Consider the following 19,442-nt stretch of genomic DNA (forward strand, 5'->3'; position numbering starts at 1 on the left):
CAAAAACCCTGCTCTGATTGCCCCTTACTTGCACAGCTGTGACTTGCCACCAGAGGCTTGGTGAGCAGAGGCAGGACAAGAAGCTATGGGAAGGACAGGCTCCCTGCAACCTCAGGGTAGAGCAAGTGTTACAGTCCTCACTCCTGGAAGCCATGGTGCCTTCCACCACCACTCTGACTGGCTCTGCTCAGGCTGGGAGCTGAGTCCCAATGGAGGGGGAACCACACGGCTCAGACTCGGTTCTGCTCACCACTGAAAGCAAAGCCTGCTGGGTCTGAGCTGAGGGGAGGGAAACCGTGTCACTCTGACCTGGCTGGCTGAGTGAAACTGGGTCCTAGCAGCAGCAGTGATGCTATTCCCTCCCCCACTTGGATACACAGCTGGGTCTGCTCCTGCTCAGACTGGAGCTGTAAGGTATAGCAGGCCCACTGCCTCCTGGGATGCTGGAGGACTTCAACTTGAGCAGAAAAGCTGCAGAGATTGGCTACAATTTAATAAAATGGGAACAATATTAGATGGGTTAGAGACAATCCTGCCCTGGAGTGGGGTAATGTTAAACTGAATCAAGAGTGCTTTAAGCCACTTAAAAGGTGTTAAGATGCAGCCAGTCCAAGGGTTAAGAGTAATGCTGTGTGAAACAGTACCATTTCATTTCAATTTCCGTTTCACCATTTAGAAAGGGACAGTGTTTCATTTCAATATCTCGTTTCATTCCAAAGCACTGTTCTGTTTCGTTTCATTGTTTCAACTTTTTGCCCATAGGTTATAATGGGGAAATCACAAAAATGCCTATAATGTTGTCATTTCTTGTCTGATTTGAATGAAAACAGCAGGGATGATAGCCCCTGCTGAGGCCACAAAGCCTGCCAAGTTTCAAGGAGATAGGTGCAGAGGTTTCTGGGAAACTGCACCTCAAGCTGCTGACAAACAAAACCCATGTCACGTGTGTATTAAGGCACAGTGGGGTGAAAACAGGAGGCATGGCATCCTCTGCTGAGGCCATGAAGCCTGCCAGCTTTCAAGGAGATAGGTGCAGGGGTTTCTGGGAAACTGCACCTCAGGATGCTGACAAGCAAAACCTGTGGCATTGTGCAAGTTAAGGTGTGCCCTCACTGGCACTGGGGCCTCTACATGACATGGTAGTGTGTCCCAATGAGGCCGCCTCCTCCCCTACAGCCTCCTCTGATCCACCACTTTAAATAACAACAGGTAAGCACTGCAGTGCACTGCAGTACAGTAGCACCAGCAGCATCTCAGACAGCCAAACTGTCACAGAGCCTTTCTTCCCTTTCCTGCAGGAGCGTCTTCTTCAGCAGCTGCCAGAGAACTCTCCCTGCCAGCCCCAGCCCTGGGGCTTAGATGTGCCCAGGGCCCTGCTTCCTTCCAGTCAGCTGACTGGGGACAGGTGCTAGGGGTGTAGGTTGGAGCCATGTTGGTCTAAAGACATGGCACTGGCAGACAAGGTTCTGTGGGTCAATCTGATCTTTTAATAGAGCAACTGAATAGTTGGAGGAATACATCTTAGCAAGCTTTTGGGTTGAAAAACCCTTCATCAGGCTGAAGAAGCACCTGTAGATAGTGTGATAAGCCTACCCCCCTGACGGTGGGGTCTGCTGCTTCTGAACCCCACCATGGAAGCCATGCCCTTGGCCCACATTAGCAGCACCTGTGGTGGAGGAGGAAACTGGCTGGTGGATGGTGTGCTTGCATGGGACAGTGGATCCCCCTCTTCTGCATCCCCTCGCCTCCGCCCTTGTGCCTCCCTGACTCTCTTCACCAGCACCTCCATCCACTGATCCATGGTTTTGCTGCTGCATACGCTTAAACACCCCTTCACCCTCTGGTCACACATAGCAGCCAGCACATGGACCGTACTGGACCACAAGGGATCAAGCAGTTTTCTGATCTCCTCCTTCAGACACCTCACCAGTGCCTGCATGTCTGGTGACAGCAGCTTGTCCCAGCCAGGAACATCGATCCCCTGGAACTTCTCCATTTGGTTCTGAAGTTCCCTCACTACAGAGATCACCTGGCTAAGGAGGGCATCACCAGTGCTGAGGATCTCGGTGGCCTCAAGGAAGGGCTTGAGAACCACCAAGATCTGGGAGATGGTATCCCACTCAGCTCTGTTAAAGGGGCCACTGATCCCAATCTCCCTGAGCAAGGTCATCTCATGGATGGCCTTCTGTTGCTCCACCAACCTCTCAAGCATCAGGTATGTGGAGTTCTACCAAGTCTTCACATCCTGCATGATTTTGTGCTGCAGGATGTTCAGCTCTGCCTGTTTGACCCACAGCATCTTGCCCCCCTTGATGCTCCGGTGGAAGTAGCCTGCTACCTTCCTGCATTTTGAAATGAGTTTGCTGGTGGTGCTGGCACCGTCACCGGCAGCCCTGTCCCCCTCCAAGGTGTCCCTGACAATGAGATGCAACTTGTGTGCCACATAGCAGATGCCAACAAAGTTGGCATTACGGACCGCCTTGACCATATTGGCCCCATTGTCAGTGACCAGAAACCCGCGGGTGAGCTCACCCTGCCCACAAACCACCCCTGCAACAAGCAGTTCAAGGCCCCCATGATCTTGGTTGCTATGTGGGACTCATCCATCACCTTGGCTTGAAAAGCCCCCCCTCCTACCCCCTACTTACTGGCACGAAGTCCAGATCCAGCTCGCTGCGGTGGCAAGCAGGGACTGCCTGAATCTCCAAATCAATTCAGAGAGCTTCGAATGAATTCAAACCTTTTTAGTGTCTCCTGATTCAATTCTGATTCAGAGATTTGGCAGCCGAATTGGGCCAAATCTCCTCCAAACTGAATCAGCACCCAAAGCTTCACAGAGCCCTACTGTACATCCTTCAAATCACCAACTGCATTACTGCGAACTCATGATTCCAAAACAAAATATTTGAAAATGTAAGTTAAAACAGCTTCTTCTTTCACTAATGGCCCAAGCAGAGGTAAATGTGTCTGCATGAATAACGAAAAGAACTTAAAAGGCTTCTGTCTGACCCAGGAAAAAGGTTAAAACAATGTAAAGGAAGTGCAGGAAAATTAAACATGCCTACCTAGTTTTGCAATAAAACTTTGTCTTCTGAGGCTTAAGTACAAACTTGTGAGGTCTGATGGCTTTTTCACGTATATGTTGCAAATGCTACATGCTAAAAATTTTACATCTAGTTAATTCTATTCTGGTTGCACTAATGCGTATGGAACAACATATTAAATGATTAAAAAAGGGCAGTGTCTGATGTGTCAAGTTAAGTTGTATGCATGTTGAATAGTACCACTACAGTCTGTTTCATGGGTTGATATGACAATGAGTTGAAGGATTCTAAAAGTAATGGCAGGGGGGGGAAAATGTTAGCCAGAGTAGTATCATAATCCAGCCTTGAAGACCTGATACAAAGTCATGGGGAATCTAGTATTTCAAGAGAAGAAACACCAAGATATTTTTCTTCAATCATGGAATCACTGGTACAGAAAGGAGAAAACCAAACAGAGCTATTGGAACAAAGTGCCTAGAGAAAGTAAACAAAATTAGGGCAGTCTGTATTTAAAAAGTCTGTGAACCCCTTGTTGTGTTCCGACTTCCATAGAGGCTTCCCAGAAATAAGTTAAAGCAGCAGTACGTCTCTAACTGGGCCATCTTTGCATATATTTAATAAACATGATTCTTTGGGTCCTAGATGTGTTCTGTGGTTTTTTCTTTTCCCATGTTATTTTGTTGGGTCTTTGTTCTTTATATGGTATTAACATCTTTAAATAATATTAGGTGAAATAAGAAATCAGTAAAGATGGAACTGGGCCTCAAACTGAATGACCTATTTTCATACCAAAACATGTTTATATTCCTATCAGTCTTTGGCTGCTAATATGAGGAATTCCTGGTAAATAATCCAAAAAGATCTTCAGAATATTATTCAATACAAAACTTCTGAATGCTTTGGTAAAATAAATAATATCACAAAGCAGCAAGGGGAAGAATACAGAAGGAAGTGTAGGGAGGACAGAATCTGAAGTCCACAAAAAAAAAAAAAAAGTTGAAATGGCAGTAGTCAATTTTTAAATGCATTTAGAAAGTGAAGGCAAATAGAGAGCTATTTTATGGAATAGTGCCTGGATGCATGGAATTCTGGAGAGAAACAGATGGCAAAAAAATCGTACATTCCTCAAAGTTTTATAGAGTCAAGCTTCCACTTAAAAAATAAGTACCCTTAGGTTTGTGCCCTATCCATAACTACTATTGTAGGGCAGTGTAGTACAGTTCTTAAATCTGGTCTACAGAGACAACACAGAATTCTATAACAAGACAGCTAACTGAATCTAAAATTTTAGCTGCAAAACAGACTCTCAAAATAAGTTTTTGTTTGGGGGGGGGGGTTGGTTTTAAAAGCATAGAGGTCAGATCTTTCAGTTATACTGAAATCCACAGAACTAGGTCAATTTACACAATTGTTCCTAAATATTTCAACAGTCTGTCTCAGTACGAGTCTCTCCAGACAAAATGAGTTTTCCCTAAATCTTAGTTCTAGTGCAGGACAGATGAGAGCTAAAGAAGCACAAAGAAACAAAGGCACAGTGCAGAGGAACAGGAGAAATTAAATCAGGAAAAGTCTAATGCTAGTTCTCATTTTATCCAAACTAATCCACTTGTATAACTTCGTAGTTCAAATAAATCTCTCTCTCAGTAGATTTATTTAAAAAAAAAAAAACCCACAACATTGGAAACATCTTGATACCTTGGAGTTATTGTGGGAACTTAAAGAAAGTCCCACCATTTTTCTTTCCTTCTCACCCTGATTGTTGGACCTTTTTTACATTTTGCACCTAACTGCTTGAAAATTTCTAGAATCTGCCACACTAGAAAAGATTATGGAAAGTTTGAGCTGCATTTCTAAATTTTGTCTAGCTACATACCTGTCTAAGCCTTATATTGCACCCATAACCTCAGTTACCCGAGCACTCCCTTCCTAGGGTCTTTCTTGAGGTAACAGAATCTGTTATTAAATTAGCCAAGAAAAAAAGTGACAAGGCCAGGATCAGTTCTCATGCTTTAGTCTATACAGTGAATAAAAAGAAAATTTTCCAACTGTTGTGGAATATCACAAATGATAAAGGACATTGCATATATATGGGGAAGAGAGTCAAGGGTATGTAAAATAAACCAATATTGGAAATAAGTTACTATATTGACCTGAATCCAAGAACATTTTAAATTTAAGCAACCCCCTCAATGATTAGATTCTTACATAGAAAAATTATAAATTTGTTACAATTTTCCATACGTAGAATTTAATATTTGAGCATCATCTTATATGTGTACCCCCTCCTCCACACCACTGCTGCAGCAGGGCAAGCAGCAATAGAAGGGCAAGCAACAGGGGGATACAAGTGGCCTGACCTCTGCCCCTTGTTCCCTGCCACCTGTCCTCCCCCATCATTTGGGCCTTTTGCCATCTGCCCCTCCTCCCCAGCACCTGAAGCCCCTGATACCTGCCTCCCCACCACTTGACCGTCTCCCACCAGTGCCTGTATCCCCCTGCACCTACCCCCCCATTTGCCCCCCCACCCACCCTCCTCTGTCACCACTTACCCTTCATCACAGTTCCAGCTCTATCCCCACTCTAACCGGGCACACACATTACATGGTCATTCTGGCCCCCAGCCAATCACACATCAGTGGCTGCAGCAACAGCAGACCTGGCCCTGGCCTATGCCCCAGGTGGAACCTGGAGGGCAGAGGCTGTTGGAAGCAGGTGTGGGGTAGAGACAGCAATTGAAACTCTGGCTCCAACCCTAAGCCTAGGTTGGGCCTAGAATCAAAGAGGCAGCAGCCAAATCATACTCAAATCCAAGACAAGAGGTTTTTTCACCTCTTGTTGAAGGCGGGGGGGGGGGGGGGTAACCTTGTCTTGGATTCAAGTAAATACAGTACCAGAAGAGAGAAATTATTGATCTATTCCCTATTGCAACTCCCATATTACCATGTCTAATACCACTGCTTTTAATTTTAGACTTTATAGGCTACTATTATTTAAAACTTTGATTTTATTCAGCTTTGAATACTGTGTAATTACATTTCATGACTGATTGTGGCTTTCTTTTTCTTGTTACTACGTACAGACTCTGTCTTGCCTTTATTAGATATGAAACAAGGGTTCTTAATTGAAAAAATAATTTTTAAATGTTGAGGTCTTGATTTATGACCACATGCATCATTGGTATGATGTACAGTAGAGTTCATTCAACTTGGAATAATAGATTTTCATTTTTTGGAATACAGAATGCATTTTTGACAAATGATTAAATCTCCTTTTTTAACGAGCAAAAATAACTGTACTTCATTATACACTCACTGGGTAAAACCTAGAAAAGAATAACTGTTGGATAAAATGGGGAATCATTTATGTTTCCTTCAAAGCAAAAAATCCTCATCATCTTCAGGAGAAGAAATTATGCAAAAGGGTGCCCTCCATATATACCTTACTCTTTTCTCAGCACAGACAATGTTAACACTCCAAATGACTTCTAAGGAAGCAGACTTAGTCTAATATGGAGTGCCTTGAAAACCTAGTTGTTCTCATAAGTAAATGGGATGGGTAACTTGGTTGGATTTTATATCAGGCTACAAGATTAATTTGAGAATCTAAAATGAAATGAATGAGCTCATATCTAAGGAAACAGGGGTTTGAGTCTTCATTACATACAGTCCAAACGTGTCTTATGGTGGACCCAAAATATCATTTGAAATTAGTCCATAGAAGTAAAACAGCCTTTACAGTACTTAGGACCTGGGAGGATATATAGCATTTTATTGTTCTTGTACAGCTCCTCTCTGGCTAGTTCTTGACAAGTCAAGACCAGGTCCAAAGGACACTGTGGTCAATAGTTTCTAGCTACTGGGTACAGGATCTATAATTACTACAGGACTAGATGTGATTTGGTATCCCAAAATAGGGGGGCAAATCAGCAATTAATCATGTTACATTTTTACACAACCATCACTCTCTCCATTGAGAGAGAAGGTCAGCATTCAGAGAGTATAGTGGTAGCTGAGATGCATGGAACGGGCATTCCTTTCACAAACATTGACATGTTGCCCCTTGCCAAGGCTGTCTGTCACTTTCAAGATCATGTAGGAAAATCATTTTTTTTTAAATGAACAGGTTCTGGGTTTTCCTTCCCCCATGTTAATCTTGCATCTTATCAAAGATCATGAAAGTTTGGATAAGTATTCTAATTTTAACACTTTCTCCATTTTTGCCACACCCATCAGAATGAAATTCACTTTACTATCAGGATGATAAATTATTCATGCAGCCCTGTATCATATGTTGTGGACTCTACAGAGGCAGAACATATGAAAAAGTTTTAGCTTAAACAGATGGGGACCTCTGGAAATAGCATGCATGGCAAAATCCCAGCTATTTGATTGTCCGGGTTCAGCTATGAATCAGATGGGACTCTATGGTTTTTCACTACACTCTGATGGTACTTTATATAGAAGTAGGTGAGAAGACAAAGCTATAGATACTTTTATATAAAGCATTTTCTCTGTCCAAGCAGAAACTGCTTAGGCTTGTCTATGTTGCCTTTTTCATCTATGAGCTGCTCTCCTGTAGACACTTACATTCATATGATGGCATCGATGGTGCCTGTGCAATATCAAACATTCTTAATGTCTATATGAATTTTCATGTACTTGGCTCACAGTCAGAGACTTTCCATTAAACAAAAGAACAGCAGCAAACTAGATACACTAAGGGTGCGTCTACACCTTGCCATATGGAAATGTTGCTATGGACCTGTGCTTTAGTACTTCCTTTTGGATCTAGACACATGATCACTACGTCACTGCAGCATACCATATAGCAACATAGTGCATTGCTATGCTGCCATAGAGCTACGTGTAGACGTGCCCTAAGTGAACTATCTTTGCTCAACTAGTCAGTTGTTGCTACCTGTGGCTTTGTTAAGGAAATTCACGGTCAAGCAAGTTGTATAAAACATATCAACTATGATTCCTTTCTACTGTAAAAAAGGTGATTCTATCACTAGTTGAGTGATATCCCAAAAGAGGCTTTTATTAATATCTTCACTGATATCCAGAGGCAAAGAAGTCAGCTGGACACATAAGGCAGCTACGATACACAGAGGCAGCAGCAACTTCCAGCTTGTCATGGGATGGGGTCCTCAAGGACGGCCGTGATTTCCTAAGGCCCCTCAACCGTGCCAATTTGGCCCAATGGGCACCCTCAGTCCTTGCCCACCACTTCTTTGATGGAAAATATAAAAACAGGGAGGCTGCCTTTAAGTCCTCTTGGACATGGTTTGATGGACTCCCTGAACCCTGTGGGTTCCTGGACCCCTAGCGGGTCCTGTTTTACAATGGGTGTTTCAGAACACCCTAGCCTTATGGGCTAGATGTGTGGCTTGAACCACCCCTTTACCATGCCCCAAGCCCTGCAGACGGTACTGACATTGTCTTGCCTAGGCCTCATCATAATTTGGCCCCTTGTCCTCACTGGGCTCTCTGCAGCCCTGTCTCTGTGCCCCCTCTGGTGCCAGGGTCTGTGCCCCCAAATGCCATGCCCCCTCTGGCACCGGGGTCCCCACGCTGCCATGGGCCCCCAATGAGCCTCCTCCTTCCCCAAATAGCCTCACCCAAACCACCGGTCTTATAAAATGGCAAACAAAACATAAGCCGCTAGGCTATAACATAACACAAGCTACATAAAGAGTGCTCAGCCGCTCTACATTACCCAGAGCAGAACTTAGTCAGGCCTCTTCCCTTCACATGCTTCAGGGGGGCTCCTTCTCCCTTGGCCACCAGCAGTGAACTGCCTCCTAGTTCTCGTCCTGGGGTTTATATGGACCCAGGGCCCTGCCCCTTCCGACCAACTGACCAAGTGCAGGTGCAGACTAATTTCCTCATTAGCTGGTTGCCATGGCAACCAGCACCTGGGCTCCTGTCTGACTCTTTGGGCTCTTCCCAGGCAGTTTCTGCTCTTTTAGGAGCAGGCACCTAAGTGCCCTGCGCCACAGCTGCTGCTGAAAAACTGGTGCAATCATATGGTTGCAAAAGCAAATGCTATTTTTCCACCCCCAAGCTGGCACCCAGATCCACTGCTCTCATCACCCTGCCTTAGTTAAACTACTGGATATATCAAGACAAAACTCAGGTGAACTTCACACAGTTGGATGTTTCTGTACAGCCATTTTATATGACAGTACCTGACAGATGACTTTGCAGATTGCTTTTATCAAAGAATATTTTTTGCAACTGTTAACTACAAGTATCTTTAATTACTTTTTAGATTTATGTTACAGACATCATTTACTGCTTCAGGTCAAATTTAGAACCTCTGAGAAATAAGGAAATGGCCACCTTCGCTTTTCTCCTTTGCAGTATTGGGGTGTAATTCTAAACATTGCAGGTCAGTTGTTCAGTAGGTATAGACTGGCACAGCTCTACTGACCTGTACACTAAGCAATGCTGAGCAAAGTCCTTATTTATGTAGCTAATAATGCTCTCTCTGTTAAAATTTCTGGATTTACTATTCCATACCAGAAAAACAATTTTGCTACATCTCATGCTATATAAGAAATACGTCTGTATAAAAATATCAGTAAGAATAATTTAGTACAAAATTAAATTTTAAAGGAAAACCATATGCATTTCCTCAAAATCATTTTTCTATTCCAGTTCAGGTCATGAAATACTCACTGAAGTTTCCATTAGTCTTCTGCTACCAGTTTCAATGAACATGGATTTGAAATTCAAAATCTCTTTTAAAACTTGTGGTACATTTAAATATATTTAATGATACATCTGATGATTTTGAGTCACTGTGATTCAGGACAAAACAATGCAAAAGCAGTTCATAAATGTACTAATTCTACTGGAAATACCCAAACATTTGTCCCTGGTTGGCAGAAAACATAACCATAGCATATGACACATCACCGATGTAACAACACCTCTTGCCAAAACCTTGCATTCATTATGTACCAAAATTCCTATTTAACAGGGTCTTTCCATTCATTTCTGAGGTGCATATTACGCTTCCTATTAGATTAGTAGCATTACTCTGTTTTCATATTCATTTACACCAGGGCTGCTCAACTTTGGAGTGGCCAGGGACTCCATACCTCCCAAGGTGCACAACACAGCACAGTGCAGTGTGGGTAGCCCCTGCAACACTGTGGCACTCCTCTACTAGACTGTGCTGTATGGCAGGCATCCACCAGTAGTCACTGCCCCTGCCCCCTACACTACACTGAAGAGCCCCTCCCTTCCTGCTGTGCAGCAAGCACTCCCCTGCTGCACCAGACCAGCATTCCTATGCCACATGGAGACCCCTGGCTACAGGGTCTCTGGGCTGTATTGCTCTGCCCTACCCTGCACCCAGGGATGGGAAAAAGAAGCAGAACCTGAAGAATGGAGGGAGATTCTAGCAGCAGCATCCAGAGTGGTGTGCAGTAGGCCTGTGCGAAGCAGCTAGTATTCACTTTGGATTCAGATTCAGTCGATTCAGGGGACAGTGATTTGATTTAGTGATTCGAATCACTGTCCCAATTCGGTTCACCCAAATCTGATTCAGAGATTCGGCTTCTGCCAAATTTCCGAATCTCCAAATCAGCCAGTCCAGGTCCATACCCCACCCCTCTCCTAGCCCAGCAATGGCTGCTGCTCCCGGCACTTGGAAAAAAAAAAAACAGCTCAGCCAGTGTTCCCTGGTGGGGGGGTGATGCCCACTGCCCCATGCTACATGGGGGGCTCTGCACAAGCCCCCAAACCTCCCTCACTTCCCTAGCCCCCGCCATGGGTGCCCTGCCAGGGCCAGGTCCAACCCTTTAAGGAAAAAAACCCCAAAACACCCTGGACTCACTGCTCCTGCTGGTGGGGAGCAATCCCCGCTGCCCCCCACTGCCCCACACCACACGGGGGCTCTGCACAAGCCCCCCAAAGCCCTGAGGCTGCTGCAGGAGCAATGAGTCCCAGGGCTTTTCTCGGCTTTTTTTTTTCTTAAAGGGCCAGAGCTGGCCAGGGTGATGCACCCATGGGGGGCTGGGGGAATGAGGTGGGGGGGAGGTGAGCACCGGGGCTTTTCTTTAAAGTACTGGGAGCTGTGGCTGGTGGGGCACAGGGGAGAGGGTGGGGGTCGGTGGGGGCTGAGGGAGTGAGGGGTCAGGGGGGTTGGCAGGGGTCCCCCCCATGGTCCCCTCCCCCAGCTCCCCCGCCCCTAGTACTTACCAGTTCAGAGTCAGCTGCAGCTCCCTGGTGCAGCCACCAGGGACTGCCCGAATCATCAAAGCTCTCCAAATCTTTTCAGAGGATTCAGAGAGCTTTGAATCGATTCAGACCTTTAGATTGGTCCCCCGATTTGATTTGGATTCAGAGATTCAGCCACCGAATCAAGCTAAATCTCCTCTGAATCGAATCACCACCCAAAACTTCAGAGCCCTAGTGTGCAGAACAGCATTCAGATTGGGAGCCTAGGAGCTGCAGCTTAACCCCTCAGCAGCCAAATAAGCCTGTTGGTGATCAGTCGGAAAGCCTTGTTTTGTACCATCCAATAAGTAATTTATTAGCTAATCTAAATTAAAACCTTCATGGCAGGGACTGCATAGTCTACTACATGTGTATAGTGCGTAGCACATTTTGAGAAAATAATAAAAAATTAATACAATTTAGAATAGACCTAGAATTCTTGACCAGTTTAATTGACATATTTTTTATTACTACTGGCAAGTGTTACAATACTAAATAATGACATGCACCGATTTAATGCATTAGTGCAAGCATTTCATGTTTAGAAAATCATTGTATGGTAGTCTGGCCAGTCCACCTATATAACCTCAATGGCCATTATAGTTATAAACAAACTAAGAATTAGCTATGTAGATTTAAAGATTTTCAAAATATCTTCAAAATCTATCTTCAGTTTCATCATCTCTGATAGATTTATATCAGTTCCTAATGACAGCTGATGTTACAACTGTGGCGAGCCAGTAGGGGGCACTCCTGCATTGAGCCACCCACCTTACTGTGCCCGACCACCTTCCAGGCTTCAAGAGCCTCCCTGGGGGTGCCTCATGTCTGGCCGACCCCCTTCTTGGAGCACACCCACTAGCCTGGGGGTTACACTGCCACCACCCATGGCTCTGGGCTGATTCTGGCTCTGCACATCCTGGGAAACACAGGCCTAGTAGCCCTCCAGGGTACTTGATTCACTTCAAGAAGTTGGGATGCTTCCCTCAGTCAGAAGCACAAGTAGTGGTCTCCCTTAGTCAGCTGAACCAAGGGGAACCCAAAGCATAATCTAGACCCACTCCCAATAAGTCTCCCATGCTAGGTACAAAGGAGAACTTTATTGGTTACAGAGTGTAGGGTTAGAATAGGGTACAGAGTAGAACAATATCAGACAAATCCCATAGAGCAAACTCCCCTGGCTGGGAGCCTTTGATCATGCATCTGAGTTACTGCAAGCTAAATATCTAGTTAGATCTCAGGTAGCTTACTCACAAGTATCTTCCAGAGGCAGTTGGAGATTCCCTCTGGAGGCAGGCAGTTCCTTGATCATGAGTTTTGAGAGAGAGAGCAAGTTTCAGATGGTCCAGCTCTTCTCTGTCTCTGAGTCTCCCTCATGGCTGCTGCCCCTCCTCCTGGGCAGTCCTTAACTTATATAGCCCTTGTGACCTCATTTACGTGGTCCAATGGAGGCCAGCACCTGTTGGCTGTCAGCCAACCAATTTGAAATACATCACTAGTCGCTGGGCAGACTCTAGCCCACCAGGGAGCAAGCCTCTCACCCAGGTATGTGATACTAAGTCACGTAGGCAGAGGGAGCAGGTTTCCCCCCTCCCTCAGGAATGTATCCAGCTCAGGCTACCTAAAGAGATAGGGTAAAGGTGTGTATCCTCTGCTGGGCCCATCTTAACCAAATTGTCACAGAGCAGAGTTTTTGGGGAGAAACAAAGGTGGCCTTCTACCACACATCCCCCCCACCCTTTAAAAGCTTGGACACCTAGCTTTACAGAGCTATGGGTACAAGCGTGTTTCATTTGGAAGGGTCGCCTTTCACATCCAAAGAGAGATTACACAACACATAATAATGGTCGTAACAATAATACACATAAAACATGAAATCACATTAAGGAACTCCGACCCCAGAGCTCTGTCAGGTGGGTCTGAGTCCGTCCGACCCACTACCCAGAGTCCTTTCATGACACGGTATCCACTATCACATTCTAGCTTCCCTTGATGTGTTCAACAGTGAAGTTGAACTCCTGAAGCTGCCAGGCCCATCATTGAAGCTTGGCATTGGTGTTTTGCATTGTCTGCAACCACTGCAGTGGGGCATGGTCCGATAGGATGGTGAACTGCTGCCCCCACAAATAGGGCCTCAGCTTGTTCAGTGCCCAGACAATTGCCAAACACTCCTTCTTGATAGATGACAGGTTCCACTCCCAAAGGATTAACTTCCAGCTTAAGTACACCACGGGGTGCTGTGTCTCTTGGTGCTCTTGTAAGAGTACATCTCCTAGTCCTGAGTCAGAGGCATCAGTGGCTACGTAGAAGGCAGAGGGAGCAGGTTTCCCCCCTCCCTCAGGAATGTATCCAGCTCAGGTTACCTAAAGAGATAGAGTAAGGTGTGTATCTTCTGCTGGGCCCATCCTAACCAAATTGTCACAGAGCAGAGTTTTTGGGGAGAAACAGAGGTGGCCTTCTGCCACAACAACTTCCCAGTAGAACTATGGGTAAATGAAATGCTATGGCAAGTATAAGGGCCTAGTCACACATTAACACATGGGGGTTTTTTAGGTCATAGTAAGCATTACTGTGCCTTATTAAAAATTAGAACATGGTTACTACAATCTCAACCTGCTCTGGGTAGTGCTGGAGCCAGATGTGCCTTCCCCATCTCCCAGACACTGATCCCAGCACCTGATACCTCAGCTTAAACATCTGCCCATGGGGGGCCCGAAACCCCACATCCAGAGCCTGCACCCTCCCTACACCATGCCCAACACTGTCTTCACAGTGCTTGTCCCTAACATGTCAGGGCAAACTGGGTCTCTACCACTGGTGGCAGAGGGAATAGGGAGCTGAGCCCAGGAGAAGATGCCTCTCCTGCTGCTGGATCTGTGCCTGTTTCTAGATCCATGGGGCAAGCAGGTCTCTGCTGCTGGCAGTCTTGAACCAACCCCTGGGAGGTGCTGGGGTCAGGATCAAAAAATTCAGCTGATCATTGGTCCCAGCCCCCACACTGCACTGGAGTCTTGAACCTGTATTATCTCCATGGAGTAGTCCAACAATAGCTGAACACTTGTTATTTAATATGATCTGGAGGTATATTGCTCCCAGGAAGAGTTGTAGCTTTGCTATAATATGATTGCCCTTAGCACGTTTTACTGCTTGAATGTACAGTCATTCACATTTTAAGTGTAGTTAACATGGCCTAAGTGTAACATGTGATATGGCCTTTACAGGTATGATAGGATTTAGTATTTCAACCCATTCTAAGTGCAGTAAGCAATGAATGGATCAAGCCCTTTTTGTTCCCAAATTATCCACAATTTTTTTTTTACCTCTAATTCAGTTTAATTATACAAAAGCACAAACTCAACCCAGCTGTAACTCCAACTGGATTGTAAATTCACTACATGTTACTAAGTGGAAGAATTAAAAAAGGGCCCTTAGATCAGTTTTCAAAGGAAAGACATTTTATTATTAATTATATTATTATTACTAAAATCTATCTATAATTGATCTGTCCTTACAAGCCTCTATAAGACAATATTTTTAGAAGACTTGCTCCTTATAGTAATTAAGGCTGCTGGCCTCCATTTAGACAAATTATTAATAAGGCAATATAAATAAGAGCCAGCTTACATTTAGCACTGTTCCTAAAAGTAAGTGTCCAAGACATTCCTATCAGACGAGTCCCTTGTTGGAGATGGTAAATACTTTATTTGAATTAGCCATAAACAATACCTCATATCATTAGTGCCACAAGTCACCACTAAGAGTACGAAAAGTAGCAAAGATATTATCTCTATCCACTAGTGTATCAGGGAGGGGTGGGGGGGAATGAGCTCCAGACTGATGGGTCCCCAGGGAGCTTGCACCATGGGGCTGCTGTGAATGGTCAAGGAGCCCATGTCCCTGATGCGGCAGCCCAACAGCCCACAGCAGCTGCCAGTCCTGGAATGTGCTCTGCTCCCCACTCTCCCCCTCCCCAGCCTATTCTGCCCAGGGCACTGAAGAGCTCACACTATGCCATAGTCTCTACCACACTGTATATAAAGGTAAAGGTTGATTTTATTTTTAGGACCATTTTTTTCAAACAGAAAAAATATTTATCATGAAAGCAGAGTTAACTGCAACTCCTGACCCTTCTGCTGAACACTTCTCCTTAGGTCCCATACTGTTATTTTTCTCCAGTTGGGAAACCATATTCCATCTCCCCAGCTCTGCCTACCCCACAACACGCACACACATAGCTGGCTAAAGTCTCCTTGCAGTTCACTATCTGCAGCAGGGACAGATCCAGGATTTCCTAAAGGGGAGTGCAGAAGCAGCAACCCACACTGCAGGGGTGGCTCCACCCCTTGCTCCCAGTCTCCCAGAATCTCTAAAGACTTTTTAAGTAAGTCCCTAAAGCAGATGACCCTCCCACCCCACCCCACCCCACCCCACCCCTTCCCCCTTCCTGCTCTTCTCTTCCCTCTTCCTTCCCTACTTCCCTGCCTGCTGCTGCTGCTTTCTCCACTGACTGGGGGCAAGGTAGTTCCAGAGCCAGCCAGGCTGAGAAGGGACTGGGCTTAGGTGAGGAGGGGACAGCAGCAACAGGGTACCTGGAGAGTAGTTCCCCCTGGAGGCAATGCAGGAAAGGGGAACCCCCATCCATCTCCCTGCTGTTCCTGTCCACATCCCTAGCTGAGTCCAGTCCCTGCACAGCAAGCAGGTACAGCTCTCATGCTTCACTGCCCCCATGACAGCAGGGAAAAGCATGGGTAAGGAAGAGGCAGAGAGGGAGCATATTTTTTAGAAGGAAGGGAGGTTTTTCATTTGCTATAGACATTTTTTTAAAGTGTCTAGAGGCTTCCATGGTGTGTTCTAATACAGAAGGGGTTGCAGTCATATTGCTGTACCCCATCTGGATCCACCCCTGATCTGTAGCCCTCTCTGTCTCAAAGACAATAACAGGATTATTCACTGAAGATCCAGTTTTCATAAAGCAAAGTAGGCATACAGAGAAAGCTGATCACAAAACATCACACAACTTTAGGCATGTCTCTTATCAGGCAGTGATCCACTGCACATGGAGTCTTTAGAGTCAAATCAGACCCTCTTGCCTAGCTTCTATCTTTCTCTTTCTTTATCAGTCACAGCCCAGTGCTCATTTTTGGGAAAAGACCATTACTCCTCAAGTCAGGGCTGTCAATTTAAGCCATTCAAATAGTCTGTGCCTCATCAAGCCTCTTCAGTCAGGTAATGTCAATGCTGTTCCCAGAGAAGAAGGAGAGGATAAATTTTCAAAGGACAGAATGGATATCATTATAACCAGCACAGACAAGCATTCATTTTCCTCCCATGGTTTACTCTTTGAATTTAGTCTGGAGCACAGTTACTAGCAAATTCATAAAGATACATCTAATACATGTAATACTTACAGTCTTTGAATTTTCTATGCATCTATAGCATTTTTCACACTGTGGCTAGTAATTTCCAAATACCAGAATTAGGTATGTCCTGAGATATATGGAAATTACATCTTAAAAATATTATAAAGCACATTCAATCAAACAAATCTTAAGAGACTGGATTAAGGAACAACCTCTGCCATTTAGAACTTGATCTCGTCAGGAAGACATTTTTTGTGCAGTCTTTCACATTCACAAATATTAGATAGATAGATAGATAGATAGATAGATAGATAGATAGATAGATAGATAGATAGATATAGACCTTTTAGTCCTCTCCTATATATTTAGATAGATAGACCTTTTAGTCCTCTCCTATATATTTCTAATTTGTGGGGTATCACCTATAGAAATTAAACAAGAATATCACACAAAAAGCATAGGAAATTTAGCAGTATGTTATCATATCAATACGAATTACAGCAAGAGCGTGCTTCTTAAACTTATTATTACTTTATAGCTTCATTGTAAATTGCCCCTGAAAATTTTGAAGATGTTGCAGAATTATTGGCACACCAGGAAACAAAAAGAAGATATTATAAGAACGCATTGATTAGTTCATTCAGTTTGATGTCTAGGCCACAAAAGGGCCCCATTTAGGTCCTGATTCTTGTAACATGCAAGTGTGTTCTTAACTTTACCTATCTGAATAAAATTGAGCATGTGTGTCAGAATTTGTGGGTTCAGGGCCTTATGACATGTCTACTAACATCTTACACTATATGAAAATATTCCTAGTTCAGCCACCAGAGGGTAGCCTTTTGTGTATTTTAACTGTCTCTGGTAAGTAGTTCACAAATTGTCATATGTTGAAATGGGAGCATACACCAGTTAATTTACTGAAAGAAGAGTTAAGCAATGGGAAGAAGACCTATTTTCCTAGCAACTATCCTATACAAGAAAACTCCCTGGCATCAGCAAGTTAAGAAGGTCACCATGGTTGCAGACCAAGCTGCACAAATAATGACACCCTGTTAGTGTTACTATTACAGTAACAACATGCCAAATAGAAAAATGTGATGACCATATCCTTGCCTAAGGTTTCTTTAAAGAGCAAATGATAATCTTACATTTTAAGTTTAATACTGTATGTCTAATGCTTGAATATTACTCACAAACCGTATGCTGACCCATGCAGAGTTAACAGGTTATTGTGAGTTCAATCTGTCCTGCCATAGTTCTGAGAGATATCACAATTGGAGGAAGGGTTTAAAAGAGACAAGCACAATTTAGTTCATGGAAGACAAATGAAAAGAGGCCTATAGTCCCAGTGTCTGCTAGACCATTAGATTCTGGCTGCCTGTTGACCCTTCTCTGACGGGAGGGAAAACTGACACTGAACTAGTGTTTTAATATCTCTATATAATAAAAGCCTTAGTCAGTCTGTCTGTCTGTCTGTAATGTTTTATTCACACTCTGATTGGTTGTCTTGGCAACCAATCAGAGTGCTCTGCACAGACAGCTACATACAGCAGAGCACCACCATGACAGTGAGGACTGAGGGGCCAGGGTCATAACTCCTCCTTGCACGCCCACAGGCCCTGCACCTTGGAGGCATGGGGTGCTGGTGGCACAGTGCTGGCCTTGCCCCCCCATATGGTGGAGTGCCACCATAACAGCAGGGACAGAAAGGACAGAGCGGGGGTGCAAGGCCAGCAGCACTAGGTGCTGGTCCCCCTGCTCCAGCTGCACTGCCACATCCAAGGGGTGCCCCTCCTTGGCAGACAGAAGCAGGGCCAGCTGATTTGAAATGGGAGCACTGCCATGACAGCAGGGACTGAGGGGCTGGAGTTGAGGGGCACTGGCTTCATTCCCTCCCTAGCCCTGGTCCTTGGAAGTGGCAGTGGCATGGGGTGCTCATGGCACAGCGCTGGCAGTGGCATGGGGTGGAGCAGCAGGGGTTGGGGGGGGGCACCAGAAATGGTGGAGAGTGCCGGGGCCCATGGGGCTGGACACAGGGGGTTGGGGGTTACATGGGGGCCAGACATGGGGTACGAGGGGGGCGCAGGGGATGTGGGGGTTACACAGGGCCGGAGGTGGAGCGGCAGCACCGTCAGGCGCTGGGTGGTGGCACTCTCACAGTTCAAGGCTTAATGCTGTCTCAGACCTAACAACTGTGACTTGCCACTAGGCCTAGGTACAGAAACTACACATAAACTACTAGGGACAGAAATGAGGGCTAGGGACCAAAACTACACAAACGAGTATAAGTAATCAGAAACTGGTTCAAATCTGTAACACAACAGAAGTTTAGTGCACATAAACCACTTTTAAAATGGCTGAAACCAGTTTAAGATAAACCTGGATGGATGTAGTATCAGACTTAATTGATTTAGATTAAATTGATTTATTGAACTTCTGTCCCAGATCTCCTCTAGATTCAAGTTAACTCTCAGTCCCCCAGCATCCCAGGATGCTTTGCACCTCTCCTTCAACATACCCCCGTCCCCTGGCACAGGGTAGCTGGGATAGCCTTGGACTTATAAGGTTCGACTTAAAAACTATTATGTAAAGTCTAAACAAAAATAAATGTTATGTGACAAATGCCCATCTACAATAATAAAAAACAGACAGTCTTAGATAGAGGAAGCTTAAAAACAAAAACAGAATCAGAGGTACTAAAACAAAGAGCTCATTAAAATACTAAAAATCACACCCCTAGGCAAAAAAGATATATGCTAATAAAACATATATGTATGTTAATGAAATACATAACTAAAACACAGATA

At 44.8% G+C, this 19,442-nt stretch overlaps 1 protein-coding gene across 5 annotated transcripts in view; it reads right to left on the reverse strand.

The window, feature by feature from the left end:
* The window catches only part of INSC (INSC spindle orientation adaptor protein), a 289,967-nt gene that overhangs the window by 135,027 nt on the left and 135,498 nt on the right, over positions 1-19,442 (reverse strand). The window contains exon 1 of one of the 5 annotated variants that reach the window (XM_059722644.1): positions 8,763-8,822. The exons of the other annotated variants lie outside the window; for them this stretch is intronic. The gene's annotated coding sequence lies outside the window, so the exon portion shown is untranslated. Of the gene's footprint in view, positions 1-8,762; positions 8,823-19,442 lie in introns of those variants that run through there. 5 annotated transcript variants of the gene reach the window in all.

The sequence above is a fragment of the Alligator mississippiensis genome, chromosome 2, assembly GCF_030867095.1.
Source record: "Alligator mississippiensis isolate rAllMis1 chromosome 2, rAllMis1, whole genome shotgun sequence".
In the NCBI taxonomy this organism is placed as follows: Eukaryota; Metazoa; Chordata; order Crocodylia; family Alligatoridae; genus Alligator; species Alligator mississippiensis.